Raw genomic sequence first — 16,182 nt, 5'->3', positions numbered from 1 at the left:
TAATTATACAACTTCCCGCCTTAATGCTACTAACGAACAACTTAGTGTGGTTGTGGATATACTTCGTCATAACAATTTGATGGTACCGCCTCCACCACCTCCAACAGACCAAGCTTCAGATGCAAATTTAAGAGAGTCACCATCTTTTTCAGTTCGGGAGTCACAAGATGATTCTTAGTTTATTTACATTAATTTACTAAGGAATGAACTTTATGAATTTTTTTTTATTTTGGTAGAGGTAACCTTAAAATGATAACTTTATGACTTATTTTAGTATTGAACATTATAAAGAATTTTAGCATTAAACATTTTATTATTGTATGGTTTTTTTCTAGTTTATTTCTAATATAGAACATTTATAAATAACTGTTATTATCTTTTACCTACACATAACCATTAAATTTGAACAAAATATAAATTGTGTAACAGACCAATAAAATAATGCTATGTGGGCTAATAAAATGACACCACGTAGGATGCCACGTATGATACCACGTCATCAGACTTGTAAAACTACAGAAACCATGTCAGCATACACGTAGGATGCCATGTCATCAAACACGTCATCTGATGACTCATCAATTGATTTATAACTTAGTGGGGTCCACTGACTCTTTTACCTACCAATATTAATAAGTGTAGGTAAAGACTCTTTCCCTACTAACCTTTACCTACCAGTCTCTACCAATTCAATATTGGTAGGTAAACTATATTACCCACCATTAGGCTAGTTTTACCTACACTTACAATTGGTAGGTAAAGACCCCATTTTCTTGTAGTGGAATAAAAAGAACGTTCTGTATGTTCTCTCTCCCTCAAAGTTCCATTTTCGTCTCTCGATCGCATTTTCGAAGGTAACTTAGGTTCTAGGACTCGGATTCAAGCGAGGATCGAGGCATAGCGATCCTAGGAAAGGTTAGAAGCTTATTAGCCAAAGGATTTAGTTGGAAACAATTCAATTGGAGGTAATTCAAGTTTTAAGTTTTTAAAGTTTTTAAGCTCGAATTGGACTTTGTGTTTTGATGAGTTTTTTATTGAATTGAAGCTTGGGTTTTATGGGTTTTGGATCATGGGGATGTTTGGGAACTTTGATTTTTAGTTTGGATATGTTTTTGGAAGGTTTTAAAAGGTTAAAATCTGGTTTATGGCTGGTTCTGGGTGGGGGGCCGCGGCCCTAGCTCGAAGAAGCAGGTGGAGGCATTTTGGCCTTGCTGGGAGTCGCAGCCCTGTGTGAGGGGCGCCGCGGCCCTTGCTCCTGGGATGGCTGGGGGCCGCGGCTCAAGGTGCTAGGGCCGCGGCTCAGGTTGGGTGTTGAGCCCGTTTGAGCATTTTGACCTCGGGAACATGGTTTTAGGCCTTGGGATCATTCCTACTACCCGGATTAGTGGGGTTTGATGTCTTGGAGGCTAGGTCTTGGTTTTGGGATTAGTTTTAGAACTTGAACTCATTGGATCACCATTTATGGTTGTGACTAGGTTATCACTAGAGGCTTAGAATTGGGGTCGTGCTTGTGGCTCGTTTATTGGTAACATGTGCTTGGACCAAAGGTAAGAAAACTTCACTCTGTGTATATATGACATGCATGGTTATTCTTGATGCATGTTGGATGTTTAAATGTGGCATGCATGGTTATTGTTGAGGCATGTCAAGTGATTAAATGTGATGCATGTGTTGCATGAGAAACATGTGATTAAGGCATGCTATGAATATTGAATATGAGTTGTTCAGAGCTTGATCCTCTGTGTTTATGCATGGTCCTAATTATGCTAGCAATTGTTAAGTAGCATGTTGAATGCCTTGTATTCAGATATTTTACATATGATATATGTTTGGTAGCATTGCTTACTTGTGTATGGCACTGACTAGTTAGGGACGGCACTGGTCGCGCATCACTGACCTAAGAGCAGAAAATCGCATAAGCGTCATGAACGCAGGGCCGATAAAAGATTAGATCTAATCGATATCAGCATTGAATGACTCTGGGAGCATTGATGTTGGACCAACCCTAAGGTCGATGAACACCAAAAGCGCTTGACTAGTCTACGCTAGTTACTCAGAGCCAGGGCCAAAGGCCTAGGTGACTACTTGTCACATGGCTAGGGAGCAGAATCCCATGGTTATGACTCTGCTGTCATGAGGTAGGTTATGTTGGTGACTAGTCATCATGCACATATCCTGTTTAAGCTAGTGAAAGGTTCACTTATTTGTAAATCCCCGGTGACCCTATCGTCACATGGCTATTGGGAACGGAACCCACCTTAGTGACTATTACAATTGTCACTCTTCTACTCAGGGCAATAAGCCCGGTATGGTTACCAGAACCACTAGTGTTATCACTTATCTGATTGAGATTGACTTGATAGTCATCCATTCAGGAGGGCAGGATTCTCTATCCTGGATACCCATCATTTCATGAATCTGTTTGCCTGCTTGAATAGGGCTATATTTTCTAGGCGTGTGCCTTATGATTTGATGTCATTATATGACTGTTCATGGGCATATTGAGTTTTCTTGCTAGGCCTCGGCTCACGGGTGTTATGTGGTGCAGGTAAAGGCAAAAGAAAGTTGGACCATCCTTGAGTTGGAGAGCTTAGGTGACGATGTGTTCATATGCAGCTGCTCGACCACTACGGCCGATGTTTGAAGAGGAACTAGGGTTAACCCTGTTTTGCCGCCTAGATCGGCTGGTTGTAAATATTTTCTTGTAATAGACCTCTAAATTATATTTTTGGAATCCCAATGTATATAATAAACGTTCTAATGAAATGTTATATCTTAACCAAAATTTTTAATCCCTAAATTTCTAATCATACTTAGATACATGATTTTGACCAAATGACTCTATTAGCGAGTTTAGCACTGTTTACAAGGATCACCGTAATGGTCCCTGGAGTTTAGGGCATTACAGCTGAGCCTCTGATTTAGAGGCGGGCCGCAGCATGGGTCCTCAGGGATGCGGCCCTTAAGGGGATTTTTGGACCTAGGGGTGTTTTTAGGTCGGGAACTTAACCTTTTGGGCTCGGGATCGATTCTACTTCCATGATTAGGTGGAATTCGATGTCCCGGAGGCTTGGACTCAGTCTGAAAGCCTTTAATCACTCGTTGTTGATGGAATTCCTTATTATGGTTGTGACTAGGTCATCGCTAAGGGCTCGGATCAGGAATCGTACTAAAAGGGCGTCGCTAGTAACTTGCATTTGGATCGAAGGTAAGAAAACTGCATCCAGTATGTGATTGTGTGATTAGGGCTTAGCCCAATGGTTAAAAATAGACATGATTAAGGCTTTGGCCCTGTTAATGAGCATGATTATAATTATGTGGGTGAATGTCTAGTTAAGTACACTAAAATGCGCATGATTATGATTATGCCTATGTATGTTGTTGAGTGTATTATAATACATTGTATTTGTATCTATGTATGATAAACAAAATAGGTGATTGTCCATTGTGATTAGAGAGTTGGGTTCATAAACCAGGGGATTATTAGGATGTTAGTTGGGATTGACTTATTATTCGAGGTTACGTTGGATTTTGAAAGACTCGACTTATAAGTCGAGGGTCCTAAAGCTTGGACTTATAAGTCGAAGGCTTGTAAGGCTCGACTTATGAGTCAAGGATCAGTAGGACTCAGCTTATGGGCTGAGATAGGCATTATGCACATGGAGTGTGGGCCACCATGGCTGGGCCACCCTAGGAGTGTGACATGCACTTGACTGGCTCGGATGCCAAACAAATGGAAAGGGAGTGCAACATGCACTTGACTGGCTCAGATGCCAAACAAATGGAAAGGGAGTGCGACATCCACTTGACTGGCTCGAATGCCATACAAATAAGAAGGATTACGATACGCACTTGTGTAATCCAGTGGTTGTTAATCTATATATCTGGTTGGGAAAGTTCAGCTTATAAGCTGAAGATTTGTCTGTGTTACCTGATAAAGGGCCTGGTTTAATAGTCAAGGTTATAACATGCTCTACAGATTCGACTTATCAGTCAAAGGTTAAAGGATTCGACTTATCAGTCGAAGATTGAAAGACTTGACTTATCAGTCAAAGGATGAAAGGATTTGACTTATCAGTTGAAGGTTTAAGGACCCGACTTATCATCCATGAGTTGGAGAGTTTCAGGGGTGAAGTGTACATATGTGACCTACTCGTCCGCCACAGCCGAGGTTGTCAGTTGGAACTGGGATTGAACCCTGATTTTTGCCACGTAGGTCGGCTGTTGTATTCATTTTTGGGTTTGTAACCATTTTTAATTACAATGGAATTCCATGCATGGAAGTTAAACATATTTAATAAAATTGTTTACTTTGATAGAAATTTTTAGTACCTAAACCTGTGGTTAGTTTAATTACACAGTTTAAACTCAAATGGCTCGTTTAGCAAGTTAAGCACTATTTAAACTGCACGGTGTAATGGTCCTTATTAGGAGGGCATTACAATTTGGTATTAGAGAAGTTTAGGTTTATTGGCTCCTGAAGATTGGCTGGGCATGTACACTCGCCGCTGAAGACAAGCTCGAGTTAGGCTTCGGTAATTATTTATGTTAATTAATGTTTACCTGCCTAATTGACATATGAATGTCTTATTTTCATGCTTGATTAAGAAGCATGGGTTATATTGATAGGGCCTTGCCCTTAACTGTTGTGTGTATGATAAGAGATGTGCTTACTAGCACTATTACTATTATGAATATTGAGAAGAATGTGCTTATTAGTACCCTGATTGAGCACGAATATAAATTGACTTGCTTATTAGCATGATTGTCGTATGTGAAAGTTATTGAAATGCTTATTAGCGCTATGATTGATTATAAAGGTTAAAGAAATGCTTATTAGCTCTGTTAATTGCATGTAGGTGAGGAAATGCTTATTAGCACTATTAATAATGGCATAGATTAAAGAACATGCTTAATAGCATTGTTATAAATGTATAAATGCTTGAACATGCTTATTTGTATTGTTATCGCTTATGAATGCTAGAAATGCTTATTAGCGTTACTATTTGGTGATGAATATCAGGAATTGCTTATTAGCACCGTGGTTGAATATATGAGGACTTAGAGTTACAGACAGATTTTTCCTACGAAGAGCGACCAGTTCAGATTTTGGATCGGAAGGACAAAGTTTTACGGAATAAGACAATTCCATTAGTTAAGGTGTTTTGGATAAACAACAAGGTCGAGGAAGCGACCTGGGAGTTAGAATCAGCGATGCGGAATCAATATCCTGAGCTATTCAGGTAAATTTCGAGGACGAAATTCTCAGTAGGAGGGAATAGTTGTAACAACCCTAAATTCACTAATATGGCTTAAGGGCCTCGATTCGCCCAAACAAAAGTGGTATTTTTTTTTTTACATTTTTGTAATTTTTTTCTTTTAAATACTAGTACTAATAGTGTGAAATTTATCTTTTTAAGCTTAAAACAATATTTTTAAATTATAGTAAAAAAATTAAAATAAAACTTAATTAATTTATATATTTATTTGAATATATTAAAAATAATAAATTCTTAATTGGGAGGGTTGGGTTATATTGGGCGGGTTGATAATTATTTTCAACCCGCCCAATGTAACAATTTTGCGTTTAAATTTTGGTCGGTTTATTCGGGTTGCATTTTTCGGCGGTTTTTTCGGGTTGGTTTGGGCTGATTATTCGGGTTGGGCGGGTTGTAAAAATTTCTGAACAGCCATACTTGTTCCCATAGAGCTTGTATGCAGGGTTGAGCCCAAAGTGTCTGAATAGAACTGGTATGCAGGGCTGAGCCCAATGTGTTTAAACTGCAGGGCGTAGCCCTTAGATTGAAATAGCTAGAATTCTGCATTTGCTTGCTATGCATTGAATGTTATTATGTGAATGATCGGCAAGAGCCGGGAACGGTGTAGGCCAAGAACGGCAGAGGCCGGGAACGGCGAAGGGCACGCTGAGTGTAAGGCCGAGAACAGCAAGGGGCCGCGAGCAGCGTTGAGCACGTGGAGTGCGAGTTGCCAGGGCGAGTCCCTAAAAAGGATACATGGGATATCCTCACGACGTGGTCCACGAACTCGGGGCTTTTTAAACACCTGGGACAGCTAGGCCGTATGTGTTTAGCCCATTCGTGGCCTGTTTATATGTTTGATATATGTGTTGCATATGTTGTCTGTTTGTGGGTTTTCTTGCTAGGCTTCGGCTCACAGATGCTCTGTGGTGCAGGTAAGGGTAAAGAGAAGACCAACCAACCATGAGTGAAGCAGGCATGAGGCGGCGTGTACATGTTGGGCCAGCCTGGCTGCCACAGCCAGAGGATTTTTGGGAAATGCTTGTAAATGTACTTAGATTCCGTCGTTTAGTCGGCTTGGTTCAATTTTTATGTTGTAAATATCTCTAAACTGTATTTTGGGATCCCAGGTGTCAAACTCTTATGATTTTCAATGCTATAGTGTTATTTCTAAAGTTTTTCCTCTAATTATGGCTTAATTACACTATTTGACCTAAAACCTCGATTAGCGAGTTGAAAGAACGTTTTTAAACTCACCTAGTAACGGCTCTAAGGTAGTAGGGCGTTACAACTTGGTATCAAAGCGAGCCAAGGTTATTAGTTCTGGAGATTGACCGAACATGTACACACGCTGGCAGTGATAGGCTCAACTCAGGGTTGATTGGTAAGATTGACTAATATGTCTGAATATGTGTTTGAATGCCTTGTTTGCCTGCTTATTTTATGTAGAGCATGATGAATGAATTAACATATGCATGATGCCAGGGCATGGCCCATTGTGTGTTATACGTTATATGAGTTATTATTTGTGGATGACTGATGTGCTTGGGGGGTGGTTTTGGATGTTGTTATCATGCCTGATGAGCGGCGTCGTTGGTTGCAGGCATATTTGTTGAGATGCCTCGACAATCAGCTAGACTCCGCAGCAATAGGGCCGAGGATGACAACCAGGGTCAGGACCCTCCGCCTACCCCATAGAATTGGCAAGAGATGTTTGCTGAGATGGAAGCGAGGCTGCAGCGAACAGAGGAAGAGTTGCGACAGTTGAGGCAGCAGGCCTCGCCTCAGGCTACTGGGCTACCAGTGCAGCGCCAATGCCAGTGCAGTCTACTATGGAGAATAAGTGGGAACCTTTGTATGAGAGGTTCAAGAAGCAGCATCCTCCCACCTTCGAGGATGGATCAGACACACTGCAGGCAGAGCAGTGGATGAATATGATTTCCTCGATTCTAGATTTTATGAGAGTTCAGGGGAATGAGAGGGTAGCCTGTGCTAGTTACATGTTTAGAGAGGATGCCCGCATTTGGTGGGATGTGGTGGTTCAGAGGAGGGATGTATTAGTTATGACTTGGGAAGAATTCATAAATTTGTTTAATGAGAAGTATTACAGTGTGGCAGTTCGAGCTGTGAAGGTTGATGAGTTTATCAACCTGACTCAGAACCGATCGACCGTGACAGAGTATGCAATAAAGTTTGATAGATTGGCGAAGTTTGCGCCAGATCTGGTGCCGACAGATGCGGCCAGGAGGGATAAGTTTGTGCGGGGGTTGAATTTTATGATCGCCCATGATGTGAATATTACCTTGGATCTAGAGACTACTACTTATGGCCAAGCTGTGGACAAGGCCCTTACCGCTGAGAGGGTCAAAGATTAGATTTGGAAGGATAGCGCTGTTAGGCGCGATGCCAGGAGGACAGTGCCTCCTTTTGTTGGGTTCAGTCATGGTGGTGGTTCTAATGAGCAGAAGAGGAAGGCCCCAGATTCCTTTGTTCCTCCCAGTTTGGATAGGAGGGCACGAGGTGCTTCTATTGGCCGTCAGGGTGGCAGTGACAACTAGAGGAGTTTTTCAATGTGTCCGCGGTGCAGGCGTCGACACCAGGGTGAGTGCAGGATCAGGGCCTGCTTTGTTTGTGGGAGTGCTAGTCATCTAAAGAAGGATTTCCCTCAAGTTAAGAAGGAGGAGCAGAAGCAGAGTGACAGTCTTGCTCTTGCCAGGGTATTCACTTTGACACAGACTGAGGCGGAGGCTAGCTCCTCAGTTGTGACAGATCAGATCTCTAGTGCTGGTTCTTTGTATACTGCATTGTTTGATTCAGGGGCTACCCATTCATTTGTATCTGCTAGAGTGATAAATCAGCTTTGTAGACCTAGTGGTGTGTATGCTGGGGGATTTCAGACTTTGTTGCCAACAGGAGAATTGGTAGTCTCTAGGAAGTGGATTAGAGCATTGCCTGTAGAGGTAGATGGTAGGTAACTGTCTGTTGATTTGATTGAGTTAAAGATGGATGATTTCGACATGATTTTCGGAATGGATTGGCAATCAAAATACGGGGCAACGATTGACTGCAAGCGCAGAATGGTGACTTTTGAACCAGAAGGGGAGGTACCCTTTGTGTTTGTGGGGTCAGTTAGTGGACCGCGTGTACCAATGATTTCATCCCTAAGGGCTAGAGACCTGATGCAGGAATGTTGCATAGGAGTCCTGGCAAGCGTCGTGGATACTTCTAGGGTGGTGTCGGTTGGACCGGGTGAGACCAGATTGGTGTGTGAGTTTCCGGATTTGTTTCTAGCAAATTTGTCAGGGTTGCCACCGCAGAGGGAGATTGACTTTGTTATGGAGTTGGTACCAGGAGCGGAGCCAGTATCTAGGACACCTTATAGAATGGCTCCAGCGGAGTTAAAGGAGTTGAAGATTCAGTTGCAGGAGTTACTTGATTTGGGGTTCATCAGACCGAGTTTCTCGCCATGGGGTGCTCCAGTGTTGTTCGTTAAGAAGAAGGACGGATCCCTTAGGATGTGTATTGATTATAGGGAGTTGGACAAGTTAACCATTAAGAACAAGTATCCACTGCCTAGGATCGACGATTTATTTGATCAGCTACAGGGAAGAACAGTGTTTTCCAAGATAGATCTCCGATCAGGTTATCATCAGTTAAGGATTAAAGAGGAGGACATACCAAAGACCGCTTTCCAAACGAGGTATGGACATTATGAATTCCTGGTTATATCCTTTGGATTAACCAATGCCCCAGCAGCTTTCATGGACATGATGAATAGGGTTTTCAAGGATTATCTGGACACGTTTGTGATTGTATTCATCGATGACATCCTAGTGTACTCTCAGTCGGAGATGGAGCATGAGCAGCATCTGCGGTTGGTAGAACAGCGGTTGAGGGAGCATAGGTTATATGCTAAGTTTAGTAAGTGTGAGTTCTGGTTGCCACAAGTTACATTTCTGGGCCATATCGTCAGTAAGGAGGGGATTCTGGTTGACCCAAGTAAGATTGAGGCGGTCAGAGATTGGCCTAGACCGAGCAATGTTCCTAAAGTGAGAAGCTTTCTGGGTTTGGCAGGGTATTATCAGCAGTTTGTTGAGGGGTTCTCCAGAATAGCTACGCCATTGACTGAACTGACAAAGAAGAAGACAAGGTATGTTTGGACGGACAGGTGTGAGAACAGTTTTAAGGAGTTGAAGCGGCGATTGATCACTGCACCAGTGCTAAGCTTGCCGACAGAGAATGAAAATTCCGTGGTCTACTGTGATGCATCTAGGCAGGGTTTGGAGTGCGTGTTGATGCAAGCTGGTAAGGTGATAGCCTATGCATCGAGACAGTTAAAGGAATATGAGCAGAGATATCCCACACATGATCTGGAGTTGGCAGCGGTGGTGTATGCACTTAAGATTTGGAGGCATTATTTGTACGGTGAGAAGTGCGACTTATACACCGACCATAAGAGCCTAAAGTATTTCTTTACACAGAAGGACCTGAATATGTGCCAGAGGCGGTGGCTGGAGTTGGTTAAGGATTATGATTGTGATATCCTATACCATCCTAGGAAGGCTAATGTAGTGGCGGATGCATTGAGTCGGAAAGGCCTTGGACAGTTGTTTGGTTCGAGGCAGATATCTGACAAGTTAGCTGAGGAGATGACCAGAGCAGGTATAGAGTTGGTGGTTGGATAGTTGGCCAACATCACTCTTCAGTCTACACTCCTTGAGAGGATCAAGGAAGCGCAAGGGAAAGATTCTCAGTTGAGAGGTCATAGGGAGAGTGCCTTAGTCGGGGCGACAAAGGACTTTTCCATTTCAGAGATAGGATTACTAAAGTACAAGGGTCGGATTTGTGTTTCGATGGATTCTGATATCCGGCGAGAGATCTTTGATGAATCGCATACCACTCCCTATTCTTTGCACCCGGGTACGACGAAGATGTACCAGGACTTGAGAGTTTTGTATTGGTGGTCGGGCATGAAGAGGGATGTGGTGGATTATGTAGCCAAGTGCTTAACTTGCCAGCAGGTTAAGGCTGAGCACCAGAGGCCAGCAGGGTTGTTGCAGCCTCTGGGGATCCCAGAGTGGAAGTGGGAAGATATTACTATGGACTTCGTGGTTGGTTTACCGAGAACTGTGGGACAGCATGACTCAGTGTGGGTGATTGTGGATAGGTACACCAAGTCCGCCCACTTTTTGCCTGTTAAGACAACTTATACCGTGGAGCAGTACGCTGAGTTGTATGTGAAGGAAATTGTTCGACTTCATGGGGCTCCGAGGTCGATAGTATCCGACAGAGACCCCACCTTCACTTCCAAGTTTTGGGAGAGTCTGCAAAAGGCTATGGGCACGCAGTTACTGTTTAGTACCACTTATCATCCTCATACGAATGGGCAGTCTGAGAGGACGATTCAGATATTGGAGGATATGTTGCGAGCCTGCGTGCTTGATTTTGGGGGATCATGGAGCAAGTATCTCCCTTTGATCGAGTTCTCGTACAACAACAGTTATCAGGCGACCATCGGAGTGGCTCCATACGAGATGCTTTATGGTAGAAGGTGCAGATCACCTGTTCATTGGGATGAGACAGGTGAGAGGAGATATCTGGGTCGTAAGATGGTTCAGAGGACCAATGAGGCGATTGAGAAGATTAGAGCGCGTATGCTCGCCTCCCAAAGTCGACAGAAAAGTTATTCAGACCTGAAACGCAGGAGCGTGGAATTTCAGATTGGTCATGAGGGGCGTGAAATGGTTTGGTGTTCGGGGCAAGTTGAGCCCTAGGTTTGTTGGCCCCTTTGAGATTCTGGAACGAGTTGGAGAGGTAGCTTACAAGCTAGCGATGCCTCCAGCTTTATCAAGGGTTCATGATGTTTTCCATGTATCCATGCTCCGGAAGTATATGTCAGATTCAACGCATGTTCTAAGTTTTGAGAATCTGGAGCTTGATCAGGATTTATCCTATGAGGAGAAGCCGGTTCAGATTCTTGACCGAAAAGAAAAAGTCTTGCGGAGCAAGACCATTGCCTTGGTGAAAGTGCTGTGGAGAAACAGCAGGGTTGAGGAGGCGACATGGGAACTTAAGCCAGAGATGAGGGAGCGGTACGCCGAGTTGTTCAGGTAATTTCGAGAATGAAATTTCTGTAAGGAGGGGATAGTTGTAACGACCCGAATTTGCTAATCGGGCTTAGGGCCTTGATTAGTGTGTCTGGAGGGCAATAAATGATTTAATATGCTTATATGTGGATTTATGTGAATATATATGATAATGATGCATGTTTAGTGGAGTTAAATGTGCATGTGGGCCCCGTCTGGATATTAGGGGTATAAATGTTATATATATGTGACATGTCTGTGCAACACGATCTGAGACAGTCCTGGGGAGCGGTTAGTCGGAAAGTCACAACAGGGTTAAGATTCGAACTCGGGGAGAGTCGAGGGGTAATTTGGGTACTAGGTGTATTATGAGATTATCGGGACATGAAAATAAATATTTTGAGATATATTTGAGGATAGAATGTCTAGGAGGGAATATTGGGGAAATTTACCATTTTGCCCTTGGGGACGTTTTGGTACCCCGAGCCTTGAGGTAACCCTTTAGACTTAAGTTAAGTAAAACAAAAAGGAGGAATTACTTAGAAACTTTGGGAAACCGACCTATACTCCTCCTTTCAACAAAGGATAGCTTCTCAGCATTCTTATCTCTTTCTCTTGCATTCTCTAAGAAACAACTCAAGGAAATTCTGGTGTAAGCTAGCTTAAGCAAGGTATTGGGCTGAGAAAACTTAGGAGCATAAACCTTGAGGATTGAGGATCAACTTCAGGGATTGAATTCAGCAAGGGTTTCGGCGAGACTCAAGTTAGAGGACTGTGCTCGGGGCATCGGTGCTCGGAAAGCTCGGAACTCAGGTAAGAAAACCCTTGTTCCCATAGAGCTTGTATGCAAGGCTGAGCCCAAAGTGTCTGAATAGAACTGGTATGGAGGGCTGAGCCCAGTGTGTTTAAACTGCAGGGCGTAGCCCTTAGATTGAAATAGCTAGAATTCGGTATTTTCTTGCTATGCGTTGAATGCTATAATGTGAATGATCGGCAAGAGCCGGGAACGGTGTAGGCCGAGAACGGCATAGGCCGGGAACGGTGTAGGCCGAGAACGGCATAGGCCGGGAACGGCGAAGGGCACGCTGAGTGCAAGGCCGAGAATGGCAAGGGGTCGGGAGCAGCATTGAGCACGTGGAGTGCGAGTTGCCCGGGCGAGTCCCTGAAAAGGATACCTGGGATATCCTCGCGGCGTGGTCCACAAACTCAGGGCTTGGTAAACGCCTGGGACGGCTAGGTCGTATGTGTTTAGCCCATTGGTGGCCTGTTTATATGTTTGATATATGTGTTTCATATGTTGTCTGTTTGTGGGTTTTCTTGCTGGGCTTCGACTCACAGATGCTCTGTGGTGTAGGTAAGGGTAAAGAGAAGACCAACCAACCATGAGTGAAGCAGGCGTGAGGCGGCGTGTACATGTTGGGCCAGCCTGGCTGCCACAGCCAGAGGATTTTTGGGAGATGCTTGTAAATGAACTTAGATTTTGTCGTTTAGTCGGCTTGGTTCAATTTTTATGTTGTAAATATCTCTAAACTATATTTTGGGATCCCAGGTGTCAAACTCTTATGATTTTCAATGCTATAGTGTTATTTCTAAAGTTTTTCCTCTGTTTATGGCTTAACTACACTATTTGACCTAAAACCTCAATTAGCAAGTTGAAAGCACGTTTTTAAACTCACCTAGTAACGGTTCTAAGGTAGTAGGGCGTTACAGTCATCGTATTGAAGAGCTCCAGTAGAGTTGAGGAAATTAAAGGTTCAGTTACTAGGTAAGATGGTGTTCTCCAAGGTGGATCTTTGATCTGGTTAATACTAGCTAAGGATCAGGGGGGAAATTATTCAGATGGAAACTTCTTATATCAGATATGGGAATTATGAGTTCTGGATTATGTCACTTGGATGGACTAATGCCTCGACAACACTTATGGATTTGGTGAACAGAGTGTTCAAGGAATTTTTTTTTAAATCGATTTGTGATCATCTCTATCGATGATATTTTGATATACTCTCAGTCAGAGATTGTCCAAGGTCAAGGAACGCCTTGGAGACCGGGTGTTTCCTTTGATAGGGCAAGATATTACATGTGTTTGGTGGAAGGATTCTCAAGGATAGTTACTTCATTAATAAACTGACGTGCAAAAATCGGAAGTGTGCATGGTCAGAAAAGTGCGAGAACAACTTCCAAGAACAGAAAAGGTGGTTGCCTGTACATCACGTCAATTGAAGAGTACAACCAGAGCTGGAATAGAGTTACTGGTGGATGAGTTAGCAAAAACATTATGCTATAGTATATTCTTTTAGAGAGGATCAAAGGAAAAAGGGGTAAGTGACTCCCAACTAGGAAAAATGGAGAGGATGTTCTAGCTGGAATAGCTAAGGACTATGCGGTAGGAGGGCATCATAATGGGTTTCATGATGGGATTGCCCAGGGTAGTGGGCCAGCATGATTCAGCTTAGGGTCATTATGGACCGATATACAGATTTAGCTCACTTCTATCAGTAAGGACGAACAACATAGTTAACTAGTATACAGATCTCTGTGTGAGAGAGATAGTACGCCTTTATGAGACTTTGAGGTTCATCCTATCAGATAGGGACTCTATCATTACTTCCAAGTTTTGGGGAAGGATATAGAAGGCGATGAATACACAATTGAAGCGTAGTATAGCTTATCAGACTGATGGTAAATCAGAGAGGATTATCTAGATATTGTGGGACCATTCGAAATCCTGGAGAGGATCGGTCAAGTGACCTATAGATTGGCCATATCTACGGCAGTGTTGGCTATATATAAGGTATGTTATATTTCCGTGATGATGGAACACGTATTAGATGAGACTCAGGTGTTGAGTTATGAGGAGCTTGGATTCCAGACAGATCTTTCCTATGAGGAACAGTCAGTTCAGATATTAGATAGAAGGGACAAGGTCCTGAGGAATAAAATCATACCTTTACCTTCAGTTAAGGTATTGTGGAGGAACAGAAAGGTCGAGGAGGCGACCTGGGAGTTAGAATTAACCATGCAGGACAAGTATCCCGAGTTGTGTACGTAAAATTTCGAGGACGAAATTTCTGTAAGGAGGGAATAGTTGTAACATCCCAAATTCCCTAATATGGCTTAGTGCCTGGATTAGGGGGCCGAGAAGCAATAATTGCGTTAATTGTGTGCTCATATAGTATGAGCATGTTACTATGTGAATTATATTATAATATAATTATGCTTGCATGTTTAGAAATATTAATTATGCGTGTGTGTGATTGAGACCACATTATTATGTGGATATATTTGGGTTACTCGACGCGAGGCGATTCTGGTGAGCAAGTTAGCAGAAGAGTCACAACGGGATTTAATACATTGGAAGTAATGGGAATTATAGGATGTAAATTGTGAGTAGTGGGGTATGAGACAAAGGACAATTTCGCCCTTGGGAGTATGTGTAGAATAGGCTAAGGGAAAAGGGGCAATTTGGTCATTTCTGGACAAATATGTGACTTGGTTGGCTGGGAACATTTGAGAAGGCTTAGGAAACCAAAAGGAAAAATATCAGCAGCATCATTTTTCTCTCTCTCGTATGACTCTCTCTCTCTCCATGGAAGCTTGAAAATTTTGAGGCAAATTGAAGAATAAAGCCTAGGAAATTGAGGTGTTGAGCTTTGGGAATTAGGAGAGTAGCTCAAGGGAATCATCATATCAGAGGTAATGTCTTAAATTCAAAATTCGTTGATGAAGTTTCTGTGGTTATGATTGAAGTTTAAAGTTTTTGCATATTTGAGAATTTGGGGAATGAATTTTGGAGGTGTTGATGGGTTTTGAGTTAGTAATTAGCTAGGTTTAGTTGCTGGAAAGAAGTGTAATGATTTTGGGGATTTAATTGGAAGATTGGGGTATAATTACATGGTTTCTAGTTTGGTTCGGCTAAGGAAAATCCCAGGAATTCTGGGTTCGAAGGGCTGGGTCGCGGCCCTATGGAGCAAGAAGGAGTCAGGTGGGTTTGGAGGCAGAGGCAGGCCACGGTGCCTCAAGGGAGCGTCGCGGCGCGTGTTTGGTTTTCCAAGGAGGTTGAGCCTCTAATTTTAGAGGCGGGCCGCGGCATGGGTCCTTAAGGTCGCGACCCTTAAGGAGATTTTTGACCCTAGGAGTGTTTTTAGGTCGGGAACTTAACCTTTTGGGCTCGAGATCGATTCTACTTCCGTGACTGAGTGGAATTCGATGCCCCGGAGGCTAGGACTTGGTCTGAAAGCCTTTAATCACTCGTTGGTGATAGAATTCCTTATTATGGTTGTGACTAGGTCATTGCTAAGGACTCAGATCAGGAATCGTACTAAAAGGGCGTCGCTAGTAACTTGCATTTGGATCGAAGGTAAGAAAACTGCACCCAGTATGTGATTGTGTGATTAGGGCTTAGCCAAATGGTTAAAAATAGACATGATTAAGGCTTTGGCCCTGTTAATGAGCATGATTATAATTATGTTGGTGAATGTCTGGTTAAGTACACTAAAATGCGCATGATTATGATTATGCCTATGTATGTTGTTGAGTGTATTATAATACATTGTATTTGTATCTATGTATGATAAACGAAATAGGTGATTGTCCGTTGTGATTAGAAAGCTCGGTTCATAAACCAGGGGATTAGTAGGATGTTAGTTGGGATTGACTTATTAGTCGAGGTTACGTTGGATTTGGAGAGACTCGACTTATAAGTCGAGGGTCCTAAAGCATGGACTTATAAGTCGAAGGCTTGTAAGGCTCGACTTATGAGTCTAGGATCAGTAGGACTCGGCTTATGGGCTGAGATTGGCATTCTGCACGTGGAGTGTGGGCCACCCTAGGAGTGCGAC

Source organism: Humulus lupulus, chromosome 7 (assembly GCF_963169125.1).
Source record: "Humulus lupulus chromosome 7, drHumLupu1.1, whole genome shotgun sequence".
In the NCBI taxonomy this organism is placed as follows: domain Eukaryota; kingdom Viridiplantae; phylum Streptophyta; class Magnoliopsida; order Rosales; family Cannabaceae; genus Humulus; species Humulus lupulus.
The sequence above is the reverse complement of the archived record's forward strand: the minus strand, read 5'-3'. Positions refer to the sequence as shown.